Source organism: Mustela nivalis (genome assembly GCF_964662115.1).
Source record: "Mustela nivalis genome assembly, chromosome: 5".
Lineage (NCBI taxonomy): Eukaryota > Metazoa > Chordata > Mammalia > Carnivora > Mustelidae > Mustela > Mustela nivalis.
The window spans coordinates 152236659-152260155 of record NC_139024.1 but is presented as its reverse complement, the minus strand read 5'-3'; the positions used below and the strand labels follow the sequence as shown (position 1 = coordinate 152260155).

The 23497-nt window shown below is 39.3% G+C and overlaps 1 protein-coding gene across 3 annotated transcripts in view; it reads right to left on the bottom strand.

Moving 5' to 3' along the window:
• Positions 1-23497, bottom strand: part of LOC309865110 (uncharacterized protein) — a 285659-nt gene that overhangs the window by 110968 nt on the left and 151194 nt on the right. For all 3 annotated transcript variants that reach the window (XM_082731325.1, XM_082731324.1, XM_082731326.1), the window contains exon 3: positions 17862-18005. The gene's annotated coding sequence lies outside the window, so the exon portion shown is untranslated. The remainder of the gene's footprint in view (positions 1-17861; positions 18006-23497) is intronic.

The following is a 23497-nucleotide window of genomic DNA, read 5'->3' as shown; positions in this document are numbered from 1 at the left end:
GGCTATTCTCACCCCTCTCTGACTCTGATCTGAGAGCAGACGAGCTCAGACTGGTCTCCCCCAGCAAGGACACTCAGACCCACGGCCCCTTTTCGGTGGCCCTGCTCTTCTTGTCTACCCATGCCTACGACAATCGGTTCATTTCTCTTACTCATCCATCTTCTCCTGCCAGGCAGCTTTGGCTGCCTTGAAGGTAGTTCTGTTCTACTGGATTTTGGTCACTCCATTCCCCATGATGTGCCCCTTGTGTTGTCCCAGCCCCCGTCGGCAGAGCTGTGCTACAAGAAGCATTAATTTATAGTCTGTTGGTGAGTGATACTCCAGATGCTTACACGGAAACCCACATCGTTTGATTTAATGAGGAGGTTTTCGAGGTGGCACTGCTGCAACCGGCTGGGAAACTCCAGACTAACATCTGTGGGGTTGTTGTTACACAGACACCTTCCTCTTGGGATTGGGATTTGAGCTTCTTGCTCTATCCCCACGGGAATCTCATAGAACACCCCAAAGTCCTTGCCATGCATTTAATTTGAAATAATGCCAAATAGTATTTATTTTTCCAAATATGCTTTCAATAACATGTGTCAACTTAGAGCATGAAAATCAACCACACAGCTAACTGATGATTACTGGAGGAAAAAATGTTGAAAGACATTGCGTCATTCTACCAATCTATACCAGAGTTTCTTGGCATTGGGTGTCTATCAGAACCATCTATGGGGCTTTTTTAAAAAAAATTTATAACCGTGTTGGCCCCAGGTTGCATGTGCCCCTTCCTAATAAATCAGACCGATATTCAAGATTTTTTTCATGATTCTGCTGCAACAGTATTATAAGGTCACCTCTGAGGCTTTTATAGGAATGTGCATAGTAAAAAGATAACCATCTCCACTGTTTGAATAATTTAAAGGGGGTAGAATCCTCAAGAAGTATTACAATGCCTGCGACATTGGTCCACCTTCTAACCACATATGTCTTACCTACTGGATCCCAGTCTAAGAATTCCAGGGGTAATTGGGTAAATGGGATAAACATCCATGTAAGTAAGAAGATTGCTATTAGACTCTGTCCTGCTTTACCATTTCTATGACCGGGCAAAGAAATAATTTGCCTTTTTGATAAAAGTGCTGTTTCCTTATAGGTCATTGCTTTGGTTGCAAAACTCAGAGATGGGCTTCAGGTATCTCAGATGATGGATATATGACCCTATGAGACAGAGAAGAAACTCCGAAAAGGGTCCATGCAATTCACACCAAAGACTGGAAACAGAATGCTACCCATGCTATTCATATGTTTTAAGTGTGGAATAGGTGTTGCCTTGATGATTCTTGAATTCATCTCCTCTGAAAATGATGGAACTGTGGTCCAGTCAGGAAAGCAGAAATTACTCTAGGTATTTCAAGTATGAGGAATTTAACAGAGGAATTGGTTTCACAAATGATGAAAGAGAAGAGAAAGAAGCCTATTGGAGGATGAAGAGCTCATTAAAAACAGCTAAAATCCGCTCTCCTTCTGAGGGCTGAAGAGACAAAGGGACGTCCAGTGTTACCAGACGCTACCTGGAGGAAAATGGAATCGCGGAAGGAAAGCCAGACTAATGGAAGCTGAGACCATCAAAGACGGTGCTTCTGACAGAGCTGGAATCACGAGGTAATACAGAATACAGGAGGCAATATCAACTAAGACCGGAAGGGAGGGGACAGTACAGTGGGCTGTCCCTTCTTCCTGAAGGCACATGTCTTACCAGTTCCTCCATTGGCTTAAGACAACCAGTAGCTAGCGACATAGATCCACGCGCATGCAGCACAAGAAATGGATCTAAGAACAAAGAGACCCATGGCAGTACAGAAGGCATCTGTTGCTCCCACGCCCATCACCCCACCATTCCTGACTCATCTTTCTGTTGTTCTTTTACCTTCTGTTTCTAACTTCCCTTTGTAGGCTATGAATGCAAGCCATCAATACAAAGGGTATGTTTGGGTTGACTCTCCCTGCTCACAGCAAAGTAGCGTTATTAAAGAGAATTCTCGCAACAGGCCAGCCCTCTTCCCAACCACCTCCCATTCAGCCACGGATCCAATCAGCTGCAGATGTCTTAGTGAAGTCATTCAGTACAAAGCAAAACAATGCATACAAAAGGAAACATCTGCAGCTAATTTTCTCAGTAGTGACATACCATGCGTACAAGGCACTTGGAGGATTTTTAGTTTTTTTGTATTTTTTTTTTTCCAGAAATGGTCAGTGGTATGGGCTGAATGGTGTCCTCCCAAAATTCCAATATGTTGAAGTCTGAACCCCCAGTACCTCAGAATGTGACTGTGTTTGGAAATAGGGTTTTTAAAGAGGTAATTAAATTAAAATGAGGTCATTAGGGTAGGTCCTCATCCAACAGGAGTGGGGTCCTTATAAGAAGAGATGAGGACACAGAGAGATGACCACATGAAGACATAGGGAGATGTCGCCCATAAGTCCAGGAGAGAGGCCTCCGGAGAAACCAACCCTGCCAAAAACTTTGACATTCAACTGCTAATCTCTGAATTGTGAGAAAATTAAAATCTTCTACCAAAGCTACCTAATCTGGTGTTTTGTCTCGACAACTCTAGCAAACCAGTAAGAGTTAATGTATTGGGTTGGACTACATGTGTCGATCTGCTGCATCCTGAAGTCCAAGGGTGTGTTCCATACACTTAGTGATGACTGTTTCTGTCAGTAGTTGTCATTGACATTGATCTTTGTGTTGGGTAGGCCTTTTTCTTTGTGTGAACATCACTGAGGTCTCTTCCTCTTCTTATAAGGACACCAGACATACTGGATTAAGGCCAAGCTTAGGACATCATTTACCCTTAATTACCTCCCTAAAGGTCCTAACGCTAAATACAGTCACATGGAGGGTTAAGATTTTGACACCTGAATTTTGTGCACACACAATTCAGACTACAACACTCTTCAAACATTTATTCTATTCTTTTAGTTGTATCTGTTGAAAATATTCCCATTTGGACAGTACAGAACTGATCTAGAAACCTAGCTCAGATACCTCTCCTGAGCGCCAGGAAGTTGATCACAAACACTGTGACTATTTGTCTTCTTTAAAACCCAAGTCCTGGGGCGCCTGGGTGGCTCAGTGAGTTAAAGCCTCTGCCTTCGGCTCAGGTCATAATCCCAGGGTCCTGGATCGAGCCCCGCATCGGGCTCTCTGCTCGGCGGGAAGCCTGGCTCCCCCTCTCTCTCTGCCTGCCTCTCTGCCTACTTGTGATTTCTGTCTGTGAAATAATAAAATATTTTAAAAAATAAAATAAAATATTTTTTAAAAACATTTTAAAATATTTTAAATATTTTTATTTTAAAAAATAAAATAAAATAAAATAAAATCCAAGTCCTATCTCACCAGGTTAGTTATTGTAGAAATCTAAATATATTGTTGGTAAGCACATTTTATGAATAGTAGAGTGTTATTGCCAATATCCTCATTATTATCCATGTACCTCTCAATTCTTTTTTTTTTTAAAGATTTTATTTACTTATATGACAGAGAGAGAGAACACAAGTAGGCAGAAAGAGAGGGAGAAGCAGGCTCCCCGCTGAAGAGAGAGCCTGACGTGGGGCTCGATCCCAGGACCCTGAGATCACGACCTGAGCCGGAGGCAGAGGCTTAACCCACTGAGTCACCCAGGTGCCCCCATGTACCTCTCAAGTCTTACCTGTTCTTATCTAGAACCACATCCATCTAGATAGTCATCTTTCAAACACCAGGTCTACCTTATTTTCCCCTTAGACATAGTGCGTGAATTACATTTTCCACGATGCCTGGGTTTTGTTTTCCCTTGATTCCTATGTTATCTTCATAGTTTCCTCACCTGTAAAATGGAGATAATAATACTACCTACCCACACATGAGTGTTTTGAGGATTAAATGAGTCAATAGCCACAAAGCACTCAAAACGAGGCATCACATATATGAAACACTATAATTCTTTCCTATTATTAACATCGCTATCATTATTATTAGAATTACAGGTAATTATTTTTCCTATATGAGAATCTGTTGCTTCCCTGATTCCCCCTCGCTCGGCTACTGCAGGTGTTGCCTACGAAAGTTTCCTGCCCACAACCTTCTCCAGGAAACTGTCCTTAGCTGATGGGAGCTGCCTCTCCTGAAGGTGTCTGGGGTGTGGCGCCACCTTTCCCTGGAGGCAACTCATAGCCAGTGATTGACCAGTGGAATAGGTCAAACAGCCCAGTCCCTTTTCTCTGAGCAGGCCATACTCTGCCATATGATTCGCTCTCTGGATCCTGCAGCGAGAACAATCTGAGGCTAGATGTTTTCTCAAACCACACATTTATTTCTCTGGCTCCTTCCCCTGTTTTCTCTCACCCCCTTCAAGGGTTTTCTAAAAATATCACCTCAATTACTCTCTTGCAGGAGCTGACCTTGGACCTGGGATCCATGGAACCAACCTAACAGACTCACCTACGCAGAGAGTGCTTTTTAGACTTAGCATTGTCTTGCCTTAGGTATTTTCTATTCTCTGCCACAATTTCAAACTTCATACCACCCAACCGTTAGGTGTTTAAACTAATGTTTTCTGGGTGATTGGTCGAAATATCAGCAACCAAATATCTGCAAGAGGAAAGCTTACTAATTTGTTTTCAAGACCGAGAGACCAAGAATATAGATGGAAAATACAGAAGCAGTGCAATGGGAAAACCAGCTCGTCTGTCTCAACAGCAAATGTAAATCACAGTGAGCGGAGAGCAGTGATTTGTATTGAATGTGAGCACTGCCAAAATGATAGGATCAAGTGTGTCATTTGGAAACTGCATATACACCCAGAAAGCGTGTGCGGAATATTGTCATTGAACACTGTCATATGCTTTGTGGATAGATTGTGTCATCCTAGTGACAGCAAATCCTGCAGAAGAGGCCTCTGAGGAAGTCAGAGGACAGGTCTTTATCTTTTCGGTCCTCCTGAGATTATAGGAACAAGTTTCAATTAAAGGCAATAAAAGAATGAGAGCCTCTTGCACGGCTGTGAGCAGCCAGAAGCTTCTACCTTGTTTCACATTATGTTTCATATCATAATAAAAGAAAAACTCAAGATGATCCACAGATAGAGAGAGCCGTATGCATCTGTGGCGGAATCGGCTCTGCCCATCTCACAGTTAGGACCACATGAAGTAGCATACGAAAGCATGCGGTAAGCAGCAATGCACGATATGAGTATGTGGTCCTAAATGATTAGTATTAATAATGTTAGTAGAGAGATATATTTCCCATATACACTCAAGAGTTTCCGGTGTGTTAGTCAGGATTCATTCAGTGGTAAGTGGTAGAATCCTACCTTAAACTAGCCTTAGCGAGAAAGAACTCAGTCATTGGGTAGGTAGAGTCTAGACAGTTCCTGGCACTAGGTGGAGTTCCAGTTGTTATTACAAATGCAGTGTTGAATGGGAACAGCATACGAGTAGAAGGGAATGCACAAGCTGGTACGATGTATCGGGTATTTGACAGGGGCTTTGACTGCACAGCTAAGAGAACAACATTATACCAATGGCTAATGCTAAGAGATATTGACAACACCATGGATCCGAAACCTTACTGTGAATCAAAATAACTTGGAGTGTTCAGTAAAACACAGATTTCTGGGCCCTGATATAATTTTTCGAAGTTAGAAGGTCTAAGGTGGTGCCAAAGAATTTAAATTTTTAACAAGGTCCAAGGTGATGCTCGTGCTTCTGGTCCTAAGAACTCTGAAATGGTCTTTCCGGGAAAACTTAATGAAATGCAGGTGATGAATGAAAACAAAAGTGTAAAAGCCAGAAAAGCCTCTCTCGTCCCTCACCAAGAGACTTCATTTCCTACAACATAAGGAAATACAAACAAAAATGACAACAACTGGATTCGATCCTGGCTTAATAGACAGAATGACCAATCTCCAGACAGGGAAAATATCCACAGCAGTGTTAGATGAAGATTAAGACCCGGTTGGGACACTGACACGTGGGATGAGATCATGTGGGCAAAAGTCCTTCAAAATTTTAAACTCCAGAGTGTTCTGAAACGTTGGAACTTGTGGAAGCAACCCACACATCCCTGATAAGAGCTGGCGTTCTTCCCTCCACTGAAGAAAACGCTGAGACCTCTCCCCTGCAAGATACTCTTCCCAGTGTACAATCTTTGGGCACTAATTCCTAAAAACATCCAGCACGCCAAACCCCACCTCGGCATCTGCTTCTCAAGAACACAACTGTGACAGTGGGCCTCTAGCTGGTGGAAACTGGAACCTGAAGCATTCAGACGCTTTCTTTCCAAAATTTTTGTCTTTTTTTGCAAATCAGCTTAATTCTCTCCCACTACAGATGCAGTTTTCTAGTCCGTGTGTGGACAACCCAGCCATGAACATATCAGACCAATCGGATAGTACTTCTGTGGCCCAGGAATCTAAGAGGCCATCTGATCTAATTTGAAAAAATCCAGGGAAAGGAACTCATTGCTCTGGCATGGGTTATGTGCTCACATCTTGGACTAATCACTGTGCCATAAAAAATGTAATTATAGCATCTTGAGTCAAATCCTCATTCCTGGGGCCAGGGTCTATTACCAGAAGAAGAGAGAAAAGGCGGAGAATGGACAAGAACAATAGTAAGCCATGTTTGAATGTGATTGATACTAATTTATAGCAGAATCCTCCCATATGTCCTCAATTATTTTGACAGCTTAAAAAGGTGTGTGGGAGGGTAGAGAAAAGAAAGAAGGAAACAATGACTATTTCTTCTATCACAAGTTTCCACATCAGCCTGGCTATGAAATTAAAAGTCAGTAATTAATCTTGGTTGCAACAGACAGCACCTTAAACTCTAACTTAAGCAAAAAGTAGAGTGTTTGGAAGGCTCACATAACTGCAGGAAGTAGAGTAATTCAGCTGGCCACAGACTCAAATACCACCTAAGGCCAGCATTCTCATCCCTGCACTGGTTTCTCATTGTATTACATTGTGCTCTGAGATCAACTTTCTCTCCATAGCAGGGAACAATAGAATGTGAAGCCACCTGCTTCCTATTTCCCGGCTTCATCACATATGAGGAAATGCCTTTTTGTCCTTCATCTCTAGCTTGAACAATTATAGGAAAAATTTTGGTGCCGCAGTTTAGTCACATGCCTGATTCTGCAACCAGTCAGGCATGATCAGGAGAAAAGTTGTCTAGGGCAGAAGCAGGTTGATTTCATAATCATGAAAGAGGAAAGGAATTTTTCAAGAACAGGGAAGAATCAAAAGAACCGCATGGCTGGAGAAGGAGAATGAGCAATTTTCAAAAGAAAGGGTTGCACGCCTTTGTCAAATGAAAAGGATACTAGACAGAGAAAACATGGGCTCCCCTTCAAGGAACATTAAAATGGGATTTGTTTTTTACCAGAAGTAGAGGAAATCACATGTAAGAGCCTGCAAAATTTCCTCCTCTCTCTCTCTCTCTCTCTCTCTCTCTCACACACACACACACACACACACACAAAGAAAGGCTCCCTTCAATCTCTTCAATCTTCCTAAAGATATGGGGAAAAAAACCAACAACAACAGAAAATACAAAAACCAAATAGGTCATCAAATGTAAGTCCCTAAATGAACTTTAATAAACCACTAAGTCCAATCTCATTAGTTTTCAGGTGAGGCAACTAAACCCAGAGAGAAGTGATTCATGGAAAACCACTACTTGGTGGGAGGTACCATGATTTCCAGTCTAATGTTCTTCCTATTATGCCTATTACAAAAGCCCTATTCAAACGTGGTTGGTACAAATATCACCAAGATCCTGGGTAACTATTGGCCAGAACTCCTCATTTTCAGGGTTGTTATAATTTTGAAAGATTTTTCTCTGTTTACACAAATTTTTCCATGAGGAGCCAATACATAAAGTTTAAAATATCATTGGAGAGTAGGAGCAAACATAAAAGGATCAATATTTATATTCAGGAAACCAAGTTTTAAACCCAATGTACTGTATATTGCCTTTATTTCATAAATAGCAATTTAATTACCTCATTGTAATCTGTCTCAAAGCTACCGACTCATGTATTTTACACTCTTTGTGTACATTCCCCTAGAGCTGTGAGGAAAGTTTGGTAAGAAAGAGAAAAAAGAGTGAAGACCATATCTCCATTCAGACAGAAAAATGAAAAGTCAGCTAGCATATAAAGTACTACCAGAAAAAGTTAACTTGATGTTACTCTCTCATGGAAGCAATGAAACAAATTCACCGAAGTTCAATCTTAATGCTGTTGGAATTAATTATGAGTATAATTGGCTTCTCCTCATCTGTCAGAATATTCAAATGATTTAAAAACTCAAATAGAATTAGTAAAATATTTTAGGAATTCGTTTTATAGCTTACATGATAAAACTTGTCTCCCTGCATGTCAGCTTATAAAATCAAAATCAAAAATAAAATCCAGCAGAACTTGGTGTTCTCTTGGCTATGGAAAAACTCAAAAACATTGAGTTTTTCCATAATCATGCACCTTCTCTGGAGTTTGAATAACAAGTCTGGAGGAGAGATAAATATTAATTAAAACTATAGAATCAAAAGAGATGGGGGAAGTCAAGGAAGATAAAAGAAGATAAAAGCCATGAAAATTGAGCCTCATGTCAAGCCAATATGACACAGGATCAAGATGATGAAAAGAGAAAAGGAGAAGGAAATGACAGTGAGGTAAAAGGAAGTGAGAGAATGAGGTCATGGAATCCAAGTGAAGAGATCATTTCAATGTGGATGAAGTGGTCAATTATGTCAAATGATAGTGTATGATGAAAACGGAGAATTGGATCTCACTTAGTCATGTGGAGGCTGGAGGAGATCTTGATAAGAACTAATACATTGCAATGATATCTACAAAAGATTAATTGGAGGGAGTTTAGGATGAAATGGGAGGAGAAGACATGGAGACCACCCACCAAGAGATGAGCTCTCAAAAACAGCAGAGGAGTGGTGAGGGAGTCGCAGGAATGTGTACGGTTATATAAAGTTTTTCTGTCTTTAAATCAGACTAAGTGATATCAGAGTATGTTTTAAGGCTGATGGGAGGATTTAGTAAAGAAAGGGAAATTTATAAAACAGGAAAAAAAGAAAGAGAATTGCAGATGAATAACTCTGACTAAGCATAAAGAAAGGGATCCAGTGCACAATGAATGGGAATATCCTTCGGAGCAAAGACAGTTCTTCTGAAGTAGCAGGTAGAAGAGCAGAATAGAAGGACAGAGCAGATAGATTGGTACCACTCTTCTCAAACCATTCAAAAAAATAAAAGAGAAAGGATAGCTTCCAAATTCATTCTAAGAAGCCAGGAGTATCCTGATACTAAAATCAGATAAAGACACTACAAAAAAAAAAAAAAAAAAAAAGTGAACTACAGGCCAATATCTCTGATGAACACAGATGCAAAACTTGAACAAAATATTAACAAACTGAATCCAACAATGCATTAAAAAAATATTCACCACAATCAAATGGGATTTATTCCTGAGATGCAGGAGTGGTTCAATATTGGCAAATTAATCAATGTGATATATCACATCAACAAGAGAAAGGATAAAAACCATATGATCATATCAATAGGTGCCAAAAAAAGCATCAGACAAAGCATAACATCCATTCATGATAAAAACATTCAACAAGGTAAGTTTAGTTCCGAGAACATTGACATAATAAAGGTCTTCTATGAAAAAGCCTCAGATAACATCATCCTCAATGGAAAAACTCAGGAGTAAGATAAGGATGCCTACTCTTCCCACTTCTATTTAATATAGTCCTACCCATAATAGTCAGACAAGAAAAAGAAATAAAAGGTATCCAGATTGCTAAGGAAGTGGTAAAACTTTCACTATTTGCAGTTGACAAGATACTATAGATAGAAAACTCGAAGGCCCCAACAAGAAACTACTAATATTGATAATTCAGGAAGTTTGCAGAATACAAAATAAATATACAGAAATCCAATGCATTTCTATACACTAATAATAAGGTAGCAGAAAGAGAAATTAAGAAAACAATCCCAATTACAATTACACCAAAAGGAATAAAATACGTAGGAAGAAACATAACCAAAGAGGTGAGAGACCTGTCCTCTGAAAAATAAAAAACACTGATGAAAGAAATTGAAGACAACATAAACAAAATGGAAATAAATTCCATGCTCATAAGTTGGAAGAACATTTTTGAAACCCAAAGGAATTTGGGAATAAAAGAATAAACACCCAAAGGAATCTACAGACTTAATACAATCCCTATCAAAATGCCAACACCATTTTTCATAGAGCTAAAACAAATCATCTTAAAATCTATATGAAAACGCAAATGACCAGAAAGAGCAAGAGCAATTTAGAAAAAGAAGAACAAAGCTAGAGGTGTCACAATCTCAGATTTCAAGATATACTACAAAGATGAAATAATCAAAACAGTATGGTACTGGCTCAAAAATAGACATAGATCAATGGAACAGAAGAGAGAGGCCAGAAGTGAACACAGAATGATTGGGTCAATTGATCTTAAAGCAGGAAAGAATATGCAATGGAAAAATGTCTTTTCAACAAATACTGCTGGGAAAACTGGACAGCTGCATGTAAAATACGAAACTGGACCACTACCTTAGAGTTCAGTTACCATGTAGTAAATTCAAAATGGATTAAGGACCTAAATGTGAGACTTGAAACTATAAAAGTCTTAGAGAGAACATAGGCAGTAACCTCTTTGACATTGGCCACAGAAACTTCTTTCTAGATATGTCCCCTGAGGCAAGGGAAATAAAAGCAAAAATAAACAACTGAAACTATATCAAAACAAAATGCTTGTGTACAGCAAAGAAAGCAATCAACAAAACCGAAAGGCAGCCTACGGAATGGGAGAAGATATTTGCAAATGGCGTATCTGCTAAAGGGTTAGTATCCAGAATATATAAAGAAATTATATAAATCGCCACCCAAAAAACAAATAATCCAATTTAAAAAGGAGTGAAGACATGAATAATTATTTCTCCAATGACAATTTCCAGATGGGCTAAAGACACATGAAAAGTTGTTCAATATTACTCATCATTACTCCTCACCAGGGCAATACAAATGGAAACTACAATCAGACCTTTCCTCACATCTGTCAGAATGGCTGAAACCACAAACATAGGAAACAACAGTTGGTGAGGATGTGGAGAAAAAGGTAGCCTCTTGCATTATCGGTGGGAATTCAAGAGGGGTGCAACCACTCTGAAAAACAGTATGGAGGTTCCTCAAAAGGTAAAAATAGAAATACCCTATGATATAGGAATCACATGACTAGGTATTTTCCCCCCAAAATATGAAACATTAACTCGAAGGAATATGTGTAGCCCTATGTTTTATTGCAGCATTATTTACGATAGTCAAACTATGGAAGCAGCCCAAGTTTCCACTGATAGATGAATGGATAAAGAAGAATTGATAAAAATACACAATGGACTTTTACTCAGCCAAAAAATTGTAATCTTGCCATTTGCAACAACATGGATGGATCTAGAGAGTATAATATTGAGTTAGATAAGTCAGAGAAAGAGAAATACCATATGATTTCACCTGTATGTGGAATTTAAAAAGAAAAGAGAGACAAAAAAAAAACTAGACTCTTAACTATAGAGAATAAACTGATGGTATGGGTGAACTAGATGAAGGGGATTTGGAGTGTACCTATCATGATGAGCACAGAGTAATGTGTAGAATTACTGAATCATTAGAGTGCACACCTGAACTTAACATAAAACTGAAATTAATTTTTTTAAAGTCATTTAACCTAGGTTGAGGTTATGCCATGAAAGGAGAGAGGGCAAAGTAGATATAGTTATGTGCACAGGAATGGTCAAATTGGTGGACTAAGCAATGTAAACTGGGTAAAGAAGAAAAGAATATAAGGTGGATTAGGGAGTAACAAATACTAAGGTTGGGAAGAATTCGTGGAGTTGGGACATCAGCAAAAGCAGGCTGGAAACACAGGCGATCATATTTGAAGATCAGGATACTCAAGATTTAATCTATGCAAAACGTTCGGTTATTGGCGGTAAGCACCATGTAGGCCAGGATATACGTGGCTGAGGTAAGATGAATGTGAAGACTGTAGGATGAAAAAAGGTCAAAGACTTGAGTTTGGGGTATTGAAAGGATTACCTACCTGGACAGGGAATGCTACACTACAGTAACAAATAATCCCCATGTTTCAGGGGTAGAAAACATACTCCCAAATTTCTTTCTTTTTTTTTTTTTTTTTTTTAGGATTTTATTTACTTACTTGGCAGAGAGAGATCACAAGTAGGCAGAGTGGCAGGCAGAGAGAGAGAGAGAGAGAGGAGGAAGCAGGCTCCCTGCCGAGCAGAGAGCCTGATGCGGAACTCGATCCCAGGACCCTGAGATCATGACCTGAGCCGAAGGCAGAGACTTAACCCACTGAGCCACCCAGGCGCCCCATACTCCCAAATTTCTAATCACACAACATGGGACTCAAGACTCTCCAACTCTGCTATCTCCATTGAGGGACATAGAGCAGACAACGTTCCATTTTTGGCTCTGCATCTCAACATGTGGTATCTTTAGTTACTGAAAGGATCTTCGCTTTCCTACCAAAGGCGAATCAATAAAATGGAGATGGCTCATGGGCTCTTCAGGGCACCAGTTCAGTCATGACTCTCCCCTCGCCAGCTCCACAGCTCCACTTACCTGCACCAAGTGCATGGTAAAAGGTGGGCTACTGACAGAGAACTTCTGGATGCCAAAATGTGGATGTGTCATTATTAAGAATTATCAAGGAAGCAATGTTTGAGAGAGAGGTGGTGAACCAGGGACCCAACTCTTCAAAGAATAAAAGGAATTATTGACCCAGAAGGTATGGCTGCCAGAACCAGCAGGGAGACAAGCCTGTTGGCATGAATAGCCAAGCTACTGAGGGTTCATGTGCTAGAAATGATCTCCCGGTTACACCAACCTCTGTCTGAAATCTGTGCACATGACGTCAAATATCCAGATATGGAATGAGATTCAATCAGCTAGATCTTTCCTAAGGCAGTAAATTTGAAGCTATTCAAAAGTGGACAGTTGATGAAGCTGATTAATATAGAGCTAACCATATTTCCTATGTGGATTGCTAGATTTCAACGACTAAATTATGGGAACAATAAAATTTTACTGAACATAATTTATTCTTTTCCTTGATGATTTAGAAGGCACCTTTAGCTCCTATAGTGACTTAGGGACAGGCCTATGAACATCAATTACAATTCAACTGCGGATGTGCAAGGCCATAACTCACGTGGGCTCTGTGCACAATGGGAGCACAAGCAGGGCAGCCAGAAAGAGTAATGACCTTAGGGAAAGGAAGGGTCTACAGATGGGGGAAAATAACCAGGTGACATGACGTGTCAGGAATTAAATCATAAAGTTCAAGGAGATAAGATATCCTGGGTTTCAGTCAGGGCTGATACTTACATCCAGGAGGTATTGTCCAGGTGGTGGGATAAGACCAGAAATCTATGTCCTAACCATACAGGCAGATAATGTATTTTCAGTCCTAGTAGGTTAATTTATTAGAGGCAGATGTGGAATACACAGTTATTGGGTTTTCCAATACATGGTCCATCAACTCAAGAGGTAGCTTTCCAAAATAAGCTGCTACTTATTTCAAGGTCCAAGACAGGACTCCAGATCCAGGAAGAAATTGAAAGGCAAACCAGGAAACTAAAAAGTTAAGTGGAGCCTAAAGAATTTAGGCATAGGGCCATATCGGGTACAAGAGGGCATGCTGGTTTCAGAACTCAATCACCTGGTAAGAAGAGAATCCTATTAAGCTTTAAAAAACCATAAAAAGACATGGAGGGAACTTTAATGTATAATAGTAAGTGAAAAGAAGCCAATCGGAAAAAGAAACATACATATTATATGGTTCCAATAATGGGATATTTTGGAAAAAGCAATAAATGTATGGAGACACTAAAAATATCAGTGATCGGCAGAGACTGGATGAGGGAGGGATGACTAGGTAAGTACTGGGGAGTTTTTAGATGGGTGAAATTACTCCATATACTATAGAGGTAGATACATGTCATTATACGTGTATCCAAACCCACAGAACATACACTACCACCAATGAACAATAATGAAAACTATGGATTTTGGATGATTATGCTACATCAGAATAGGTTCACCAATTGTAACAAGTCAACAACTGTGGGATATAAGGAAATACTCTAAGTTTTTTGTTTTGTTTTGTTTTGTTTTAAGGCAAGGAGAGCAGGGAGTCTCTCAAGTAGCTTCCATGCCCAGCATGGCACCCAAGGTGGGGCTCAATCTCACAAACCTGAGATCATGACCTGAGCTGAAAAAAAGAGTCAGATGGTGAACCATAAGGAAAAATTCTGTACCATCTCCTCAAATTTGCTATGAACCTAAAACTGCTCCAATTAAAAAAAGAAAAAGGCTAGTCTACAGTCAACAGTATATTACACACTTAAAAATCCGTTAAGAGGGTAGATCTCATGTGAAGTGTCTTGCCACAGTAAGATTTAAGCAAACAAGCAAAACAAAACAGGCCTAGTCAAGAGACCATATTGAGAGGGAGGATGGGTTGGACAACAGATGAAATGACACATGAAGTAAAATCTAAAGAAAACTTCATATTTACTCTATTACAACACCAGGCAGGAGTGCTCTATCTAGATGCTCCAGGATGGCGTTCCCCACCCCTTTTATTTGGTGGGGTCTGTACTTATGCTCCCTTATTTATAAGCTAGGTCAATATCCAGCTAAGAAGGGAATTATTTGTAATGCAATTCAATTCACAGAAAAGAGTTGAATATTTTTAGCTTAGTAAAGGATTTAAATTCTTCTTGTTCTGTAGTTGTTTTGCTTTCCTTAATCTCATTCTCTACTCCCCGGGGATCTAAATCCCCTGCTATCTCCAAAACAAAAAAACAGATGGAAATGAAATCAGACCAAAGGACAGAAAACTAAAGAAAGTAGGTTGATGCCTGGGGTGTGGTGGGAGTAAGAAGCAAGAGTAGAGTTTCAAAGCCAGAGGGGTCTTTGGAAACTAAGAAGACAGAAGAGGTGGGACAGGGAGGGACTGAAGAGGGACTTAGTTCACCTGGGAAAGCTTCCAGACAGACCAGTAGGGGGCGACTGTGTAAAAAAGCCTCCGAAGTCTATTACAAAGGACCACCCAAGCAGGAGAGAGCTGGGTGCCCTAAGTATGGTAGAAAGTACTCTCAAGATGTCCACTGGAGGCAGAACAATGATCCAAAGAGAAGCCTTGGCAATGCAGAAGGAATTAGGCATTTTCAAAGACATATGCCACAGCTGGGAGAATTGCCAGCGGTGTCAAAGTCATTTTACCCAAGGGCGCCTATTTATACAAAAAGCTATTTCGAGTTGTGTTTTAAATTTTATTTTTGTGTATTAAAGTAAAAACAAAAACAAAAACTTGAGACAGACTTTGCTTTAAATTCAATGTGCAAATCCTCTCATCTATTTATAAATATAATAAGTGTTATATAAAATAGACCAACTTTTGGAGGAAACTTTGATTAGCGTTTGATATAGTCAAGTTAAATAAACTAAATTCCTCTCAAAATAACCAATCTCGTTTAAAAACGTAATTAAATCCCCTTAAAATTTTTTAAAAGCACTTACAAATCAAAATACCCTACTTCACATGCCTGATTGAGAAAATTTATGATTTTAACATGCAAAAATCTTTCCCAGTTTGGAAAGAAGGACTTGGATATAGGTAAGTCAAACACCTAGAACTAGCAGGTGTCAGTCTACGTTTTGCAACAGTTAGTGCAGTTTAGGACGAGGATTTCAAGGGTAGGATGACAATTCATATTTAGCTCTCTAGAACAGAGTCCAAGAAACTAAATACTGACACACCAAAGCAAACCCAAATTCTGTTGGTTTTCTGTTCTGTTCAAATCTGTGCTCCTGAAAGGCGCGCCACACACAACCATCTTAAGTTTGAGCCCGAAGAGAATTCCTTCCAAATAAAACCCATATTGCCCTGGCATTCTTTAACTCCTGGAGGCAGAACCTTCTGTTCATCCTATAGCACCACTTTGGCTTTGCTATTTTTGTAGAAGGCGATGATTCCCACAAGTCTTGTGGCTCAAGTTCTCTGTGAGGTTTTTGTTGTTTGACTGCAAGAGGAATATCATTTTGTGTAGGACTCGACTCAAAATGAACATTTTCTCTTTCAAGATCCAAAGTGGAATATAGAGTGGGTGTCCCAACAGTGTCCAACAGCCGAGGCATATCTTTCCTGATGTCTGTTTGAAACCAAGGTCATGTCTATGACCAACAGATCTGTTTTAATTTCAATAATTGTAATGCTTTTGAAAATCACTGCAAGGACAAATTAGTAATTTTGAGGATAAAGCAGCAGTTTTGTTTTGTTTTTTTAATCTGACAGAAATCTGGAGTAATAGTGTAGATCTTAGTTACTTAATTTATAATTTTTCTACATAATGCTATATACATGAATAGTTTAAAGCAAACACATAGATTGTCTTGAATTTCTAATATCATTGTTCCTGAATATAAAGTAATTTCCAAGGGCACAAAGGAGGAAACCACTAGCTAAAAAGGGGTAATTTCGAGTGATTTGTACAAATTAGATTATTTTATGTTTGTTGCCAATAAAGGTGTCATCATATTTTCTCATGAGGGCTGATTCGTGATAACAACCAGAGGGTGAGGTTAAGGGAAGGAAGGAGGCAGGTAAGAGAGACAGGAGAAAATCAGTTCTTTCTTGAGCTTGTATTGCTAGAAAAATTTCATCAATATATTTGCAGACTACAAATTTTTTTAAATAATTAGTTGATCATTAGGATTACACTACAATGGGCTACAACATATATAACAGACTTTTCTCTGACTTAAGCATTTTCAACCCGACAAGGTTGTTTTATTCCCAGGCCAGTTGTGCCCTGCACCAGTGGGCCTCTTACTGAAGCAGATGCACGACTCAGAGAAGAATTATTGCTTCCTTTTAATTTATGGTTTCAAGAATGTTGTGGAGATCAAGCTCAAAAATTAATTTCAGATTGGTCCCAGAGGGATTGCTTTTAATGGTTCTGTTAATTCACTTTGAGAGAAACCCTATTAAAGTTGATGAAAATGGCAAAGACCCACTAGCCCATTTCTAATCTAGAGTTTGTTTGCAACAGACCTCATCCTTCTAATTAGAGTTGTTAGAACACACTTTAATTTTATTAATAATAATTAACGTTTATAATACTTCAGTTTATAAAGCACTTTCTCATTATCAATCACCTTTTTAAAATCATCCCAGTAATCTCTTAAAGTAGCGTATGAGTTTCCTATTGCTGCTGTAACAAATTATAATAAATGCAATAGCTTAGAACACAAGTTTATTATACTTATGGAGATCAGTGGTACAAAACAGGTCTTACTTAGCTATATTATATGTCAAGGATACTTCATCTGAAAATACATCTAGACACACACAAAAAGTTATTAGCAGGACTTCATTCCTTGTGGAGGCTTTTAAGGACAATCTATTTCTCTCCTATTTTCCAGGCTTCCGTAGACTACCTGTGTTCCTTGGCTATCTCTTCCATCTACAAATCCAGCAAGCAACATACAGACAAGTCTTTCTCCACTACATAATTCTGAACTACTTCTGTTATCACATCTCCTGACTCCCTCTTGAAGTCATAAGGGTCTTTGTGATTACACTGCCCAGCCCCTAGCTGGATATTCTCCCAAGATACTCTCCCTCCCTTCAAATGCTTAACTTAGTCTCCTCAGCAAAGGCCCTTTCCCCAGGTGAGTTCACATACTCACAGGTTCTGGGATTAGGACAAGACACCTTCAGGGGATCACAATTCTGCCTGGCAATGCTTTAAATGTTGAATCAGCAGTGACGGCAAGAGGGAGGAGAAAATCATGTCATGGTGAGGAAAATAAGACCAAAGGATCCACAGTCACCTAAAAGGAGATAAAACTATATTTTAAAATTGGTATTCAGATGTTGACCTACTGTTTGTTCAACTCCATCATGACATATGAAAGTGCAAAACAAAAGTTCCTATTAGGCATTTCTAGTGTACATGGAATGACATGCTCAGCAATTTTTTAAGATCATTTTCCAAAATTTTGCTTCAGGGCTTTCCAAAAGTAATATCCACCACACTTTCCACCACTTAATTAATAATAAAGAGGATAAAATCTAATGATGAGAGCTTTGATGAAGTAGATACCCCCAAATTCCCTTAAAATATGGAAAAAAAAAATACTTTCAGTTCCCTTAACATAATAGCAACTTCTTAAATTTCACTATTCTCACATACTATGAAATAATCACATGGTTCAGTAAGAAGGACAAATAAAACCATCCACAGCCCACACCTAAAACACAGCAAGAGATCCGGGAGTTGTCTCTGTAGGAGAAGAAAGGGAACCATCAGAAAAAATACTGAAGGACTGTGGCTACTATTCTATGGCCATGAGTCATAAAGTTGTGTGTCTTGGACCCAGGAGACACAGGCAAAACCCAAGGTTATTTTGTTAGCTGGTAGGAAGGGCAGAATCTCAGGCCTTGTCAAGGTCTGGCAGTTTAAAGAGTAAAGATAACAGTAAAATCCGGGATAAATCTAAACAAGCGTTTAGTATAAACAAGAGTAATATTACTAGGGTGCCCACTGGCTCAGTTGGTGGAACACACAACTCTTGATCTCAGGGTCATGAGTTCAAGCCCCACAATGGGTGTAGAGATTACTCAAAAAAAAAAAAAAAAAAAAAAAATCTTGGGGCACCTGGGTGGCTCAGATGGTTAAGCATCTGCCTTCAGATCAGGTCATGATTCCCAGGTTCTGCGATCGAGCCCCATGTCCACATCCCAGCTCTGTGGGGAGTCTGCTTCTCCTTCTCCCTCTGCCTCTGTGCCTGCTTCTGCTCTCTCTCTCAAATGAATTAAAAAAAAAAAATCTTAAAAAAAGGAAGAATATTACTAATAAGGATCAATTTTTAAGAGGTATTTAAACACAAAGAAGAGTAAAAAGTAGATTGGATTTACCAAAAAAAGAAAGGGGGAGTAATGAGTTAAAGTGCCTTAAGATCACTTAGCGAAAGACCAATACCATATGATTTCACTCATATGTGGAATTTAAGAAACAAACTGAGGAACATAGGGAAAGGGAAGGAAAAATAAGATTAAAAAGAGAGAGTGAGGCAAACCATAAAAGACTCTTAACTCTAGGGAACAAACTGAGGGTTGCTAGAGGTTAAGTGGACGAGATGAGCGGGGAAGGGAACACTGGGTGATGGGCACAAAGGAGAGCCATCGGGTGTTACATGTAGGTGATGACTGATGAAATCTACTCCTGAAACCAATATCACACTGTGTATTAACTAGAGTTTAAATAAAAATTTGAAAGAAGATCCTTCTATAGATCGAAATTTATATTAAGTGTATATGTTGTTAGGCATGTACATTTAAGATGCCCACTATAAGAAGTTAAAGAGAATGAAGAACTTCTAAACTGACATAATGTGGGGGGGGACAATTTTAAAAAACCTCAATTTTTGAATAATAGGCAAAAATGAATCAGAAAAAAAGCAAAAAAAGAAAAAACCCACAAAATAGGAGGTAAACAGAAAACACAAAATAAGATGGCAGAAGAAAGATCAAATGTAGTAGTACTACCTATAAAGTATATTTCCTTATTGAAAGAGGGATTTTTCACACCAGATTTTTAAGAACCAATTCCATTTCAAAAGCTACACAATCACACATGCATACATATTAAAAAGAAAAGAACACTAGGAATCCTAACCAAATAAAATTTGAATAATTTAACACCAGACATTTAAAATTTAATAAATATATCAAAAAATATCCAGCATTCAAATGAATGAAGGTTCCCTGAATTAAGGTGTCATAGCACTGTGTATTGCCTTAAGATTCTTAATTACCAATACAGGTGTCAAATTATTAATGCCGCTAATGAGGTATTAACCTTAACTCAGGCCCTTGCATCTGTTTCCTGGTTATTAAGAAATGCCATAAAATGCCTCCTTTACTCAGAAAAATAATCACCGTGGGCATTTTCAAAATCTGATTCACTCTTCTGGGAAGATTCTGAATAAACCTGTGCCCAAATGGCACTCTTGCATACATCAAGTAGAAGATGGATACTTAGAGACATTGAAATATCAAAATACATTTTTTTTAAGATTTTATTTATTTATTTGACAGACAGAGGTCACAAGTAGGCAGAGAGACAGGCAGAGAGAGAGGAAGGGAAGCAGACTCCCTCCTGATCAGAGAGCCAGATGTGGGGCTCGATCCCAGGACCCTGGGATCATGACCCGAGCCAAAGGCAGAGGCTTAACCCACTGAGCCACCCAGGCGCCCCCAAAATACATTTTTAAAAGGCTAAATAAAGAATGACTTTATTTACCTAAATAGTCCCTTGTTCTACTTTGCCCCACATATGACCAACTGAATAACTCTCACTCTAGTACCACCCTCACACTACTAACCTCATTGTTGCTGGGATTTATTATGTTGGTTTTATACTGAATCAGGGTTCTGGCTTTGAGGGACAACACTCCAAGGAGACCAATAATCAGTAGGTCAGGATTTCCACTGTCAAGTACCTGGAGGAGGACTTAATTCCTTAAGGAGACAGATCCATTTAAAATATTCTCAGGGTGCTTGGCTAGCTCAGTCAGTAGAGCATCTGACTCTTGATCTTGCGTTAAGAGTCAGCCCCACGGTGGTATTAGAGAAAACTCACAAGTAAAATCTTTTAAAAAATAAAATAAAATGTTCTCAGGGCATCTGGGTGGTACAGTTGGTTAAGCATCTGACACTTGCATTTAGATCAGGTCATGATCTCAGGGTTAGGAGATGAAGTCCCAAATGGGCTCCCTGCTCAACGTGGAGTCTGCTTGAGTTTCTCTCTCCCTCTCCTCCTTCCCTACCACGCACTCTCTCTCCACGGGCTCTAAAAAAAGTTTCCTACACCAGTGGTTGTAAAGGTGGGGTCCCCTGACTAGGAAAATCAGATCACCTGAGAACTTACTAGAAATGCAAATTCATGGGTCCCAACCCAAATCTGCTGCATCAGAAAGTCTGAGAGTGGGGGCCCAGCAAGCTGTACTCTCACAAGATTTCCAGGTAGGTTTTAGCATTTAAGAGCTCTTTGATTCTCCAAAGAAGATTAAGACAGGCTCCTGAAACCCAACAACAAAATACACAATTAAGTAAGACAAAATGGCAGAATGCAGTTCTGGATTCTCTGGTCTTTATTTCCCTTATTCAAAAGCCTGCAAAACTGAGTTGAAAACTGCACCAGAATCTCAAGAATTTCAGGAAATAGAGAGGGAAACTTCCATTTTCCTAACGTGATTAACCCACTGACATTTACCCAATTCTAAATGAAGAGTAACATCAGCAGAGTAATAGGTAATAGGTCTGCCTACTGACCTACCTGTTACATAGAAGAGGGCAGACAAGGGGCTTTTCAGATGGCAAATTCTTTAACTCACAAGACCAACTAGGAAGAGACTGACGAAATGGTGCAACAGGTATTGAACATTCACTTCCAGGCTCAGGGTTTTTGAGTGAGAGGCCCTTCGGCTAACTGCCTGAGTACAAGAGTAAGTGAGCAGACATTTCTGAGTATAATCAGAGTGAACAGGTTTGCTGTGTGTGTTATTAGGAGGAGATGGCAAGAAGTTGGTTTCTTGAGGGTTTACACTGGCTGTGGGATTTGACAAATACAGATGCAAATAGGCAGTTATTTGTCTTGGCCCGTGAAGTTAAACCAAAACAATTAATGTTCTATGTGAGCACAGAAATTTGCCGAAGCAACCCAGCGCGACCCATCGCTCACCTTCAATCCTTTTTTAAGGTTTGGTGATGACAGAGGAGATTTCAGGTCAGGATGCTGAATGGACATTGTGGATGGACATTGATTCCCCCATAAAAGCAACAGAATGGGTCCTTCAGCAGAATATAGTGATTCATTATTATAGCAATTCAGGCCAGAGAAGGAGACAGGAGCCAGAGTTTCTGAGATATCAAGTATTCTTTCATGTTCTGAGATATGTCAGTTGATAGAAGGCACGAATGCTTGCAAATTTAACATAAATGTTTGTATATGTTATATTCTTACCAGTTCCTATTTCGCCACCCTTAAAAAATTTTGACAGTCCAAGAGAAAGCTAACCATGATGGTAAAAATCTGTACTCCATATCATATAAGGAATTGCTCAAGAAACTACTTTTAGAACAGAATAGATACAACTTAAAAGATGTTTCTACTCCTTAAAGGAAGAATTGCTGGATTATTTCCTGTATGTAGAGGCCAATGAGTTGAAAGTGGGACCAACCGGAATAAAAAAAATATTAGAAGACACCGATTAAAGATCCATTAATATTTTTTTCTAGTAATTTGAGCTCTCCTACATTAGAATGGAGTGCTTCAGGAAGTGGTAAGTTGCCTTTCCTGCAATGTTCAAGGAGAGGATGGATGATAATGTACACAGAATTTCTGCATTACATGAGACAGAAAATATATTGGGTAAGAGCCAGCATCTGTGACCTTAGAAAATTGAACTATTACGTCCTTTAATATTCCCATTTATAAACTGGAAGAGAAATAGTAACATCTCAGGGCTTTTATGAGGTTTAAATAAGTAAAGTCAGGAAAAGGGTTACCACTGTGCTTGGCACATGGTAGGTGCTTAATAAATATAAAATGTAAACAGAACTAACACCATGGTAAAGACTCTAACAATGCATATCATGATAATTTAACTGCCTTCCAAGGAAGAAGGCTCTGTGGTATGCCTCTTTTTTTTTTTTAATAGTTCTAATATTTTTTTATTTTTTATTTTTCAGTGTAACGGTATTCATTGTTTTTGCACTGCATCCAGTGCTTCATGCAATCCGTGCCCTCTCTAATACCCACCACCTGGCTCCCCCAACCTCCCACCCCCCCACCCCTTCAAACCCTTCAGATTGTTTTTCAGAGCCCATAGTCTCTCATGGGTCACCTCCCCTTCCAATTTCCCTCAACTCCCTTCTCATCTCCATCTCCCCTTGTCCTCCATGCTATTTGTTATGCTCCACAAATAAGTGAAACCATATGATAATTGACTCTCTCTGCTTGACTTATTTCACTCAGCATAATCTCCTCCAGTCCCATCCATGTTGTTACAAAAGCTGGGTATTCATCCTTTCTGATGGAGGCATAATACTCCATAGTGTATATGGACCACATCTTCCTTATCCATTCGTCCGCTGAAGGGCATCTTGGTTCTTTCCACAGTTTGGTGACTGTGGCCATTGCTACTATAAGCATTGGGGTACAGATGGCCCTTCTTTTCACTACATCTGTATCTTTGGGGTAAATACCAAGTAGTGCAATTGCAGGGTCATAGGGAAGCTCTATTTTTAATTTCTTGAG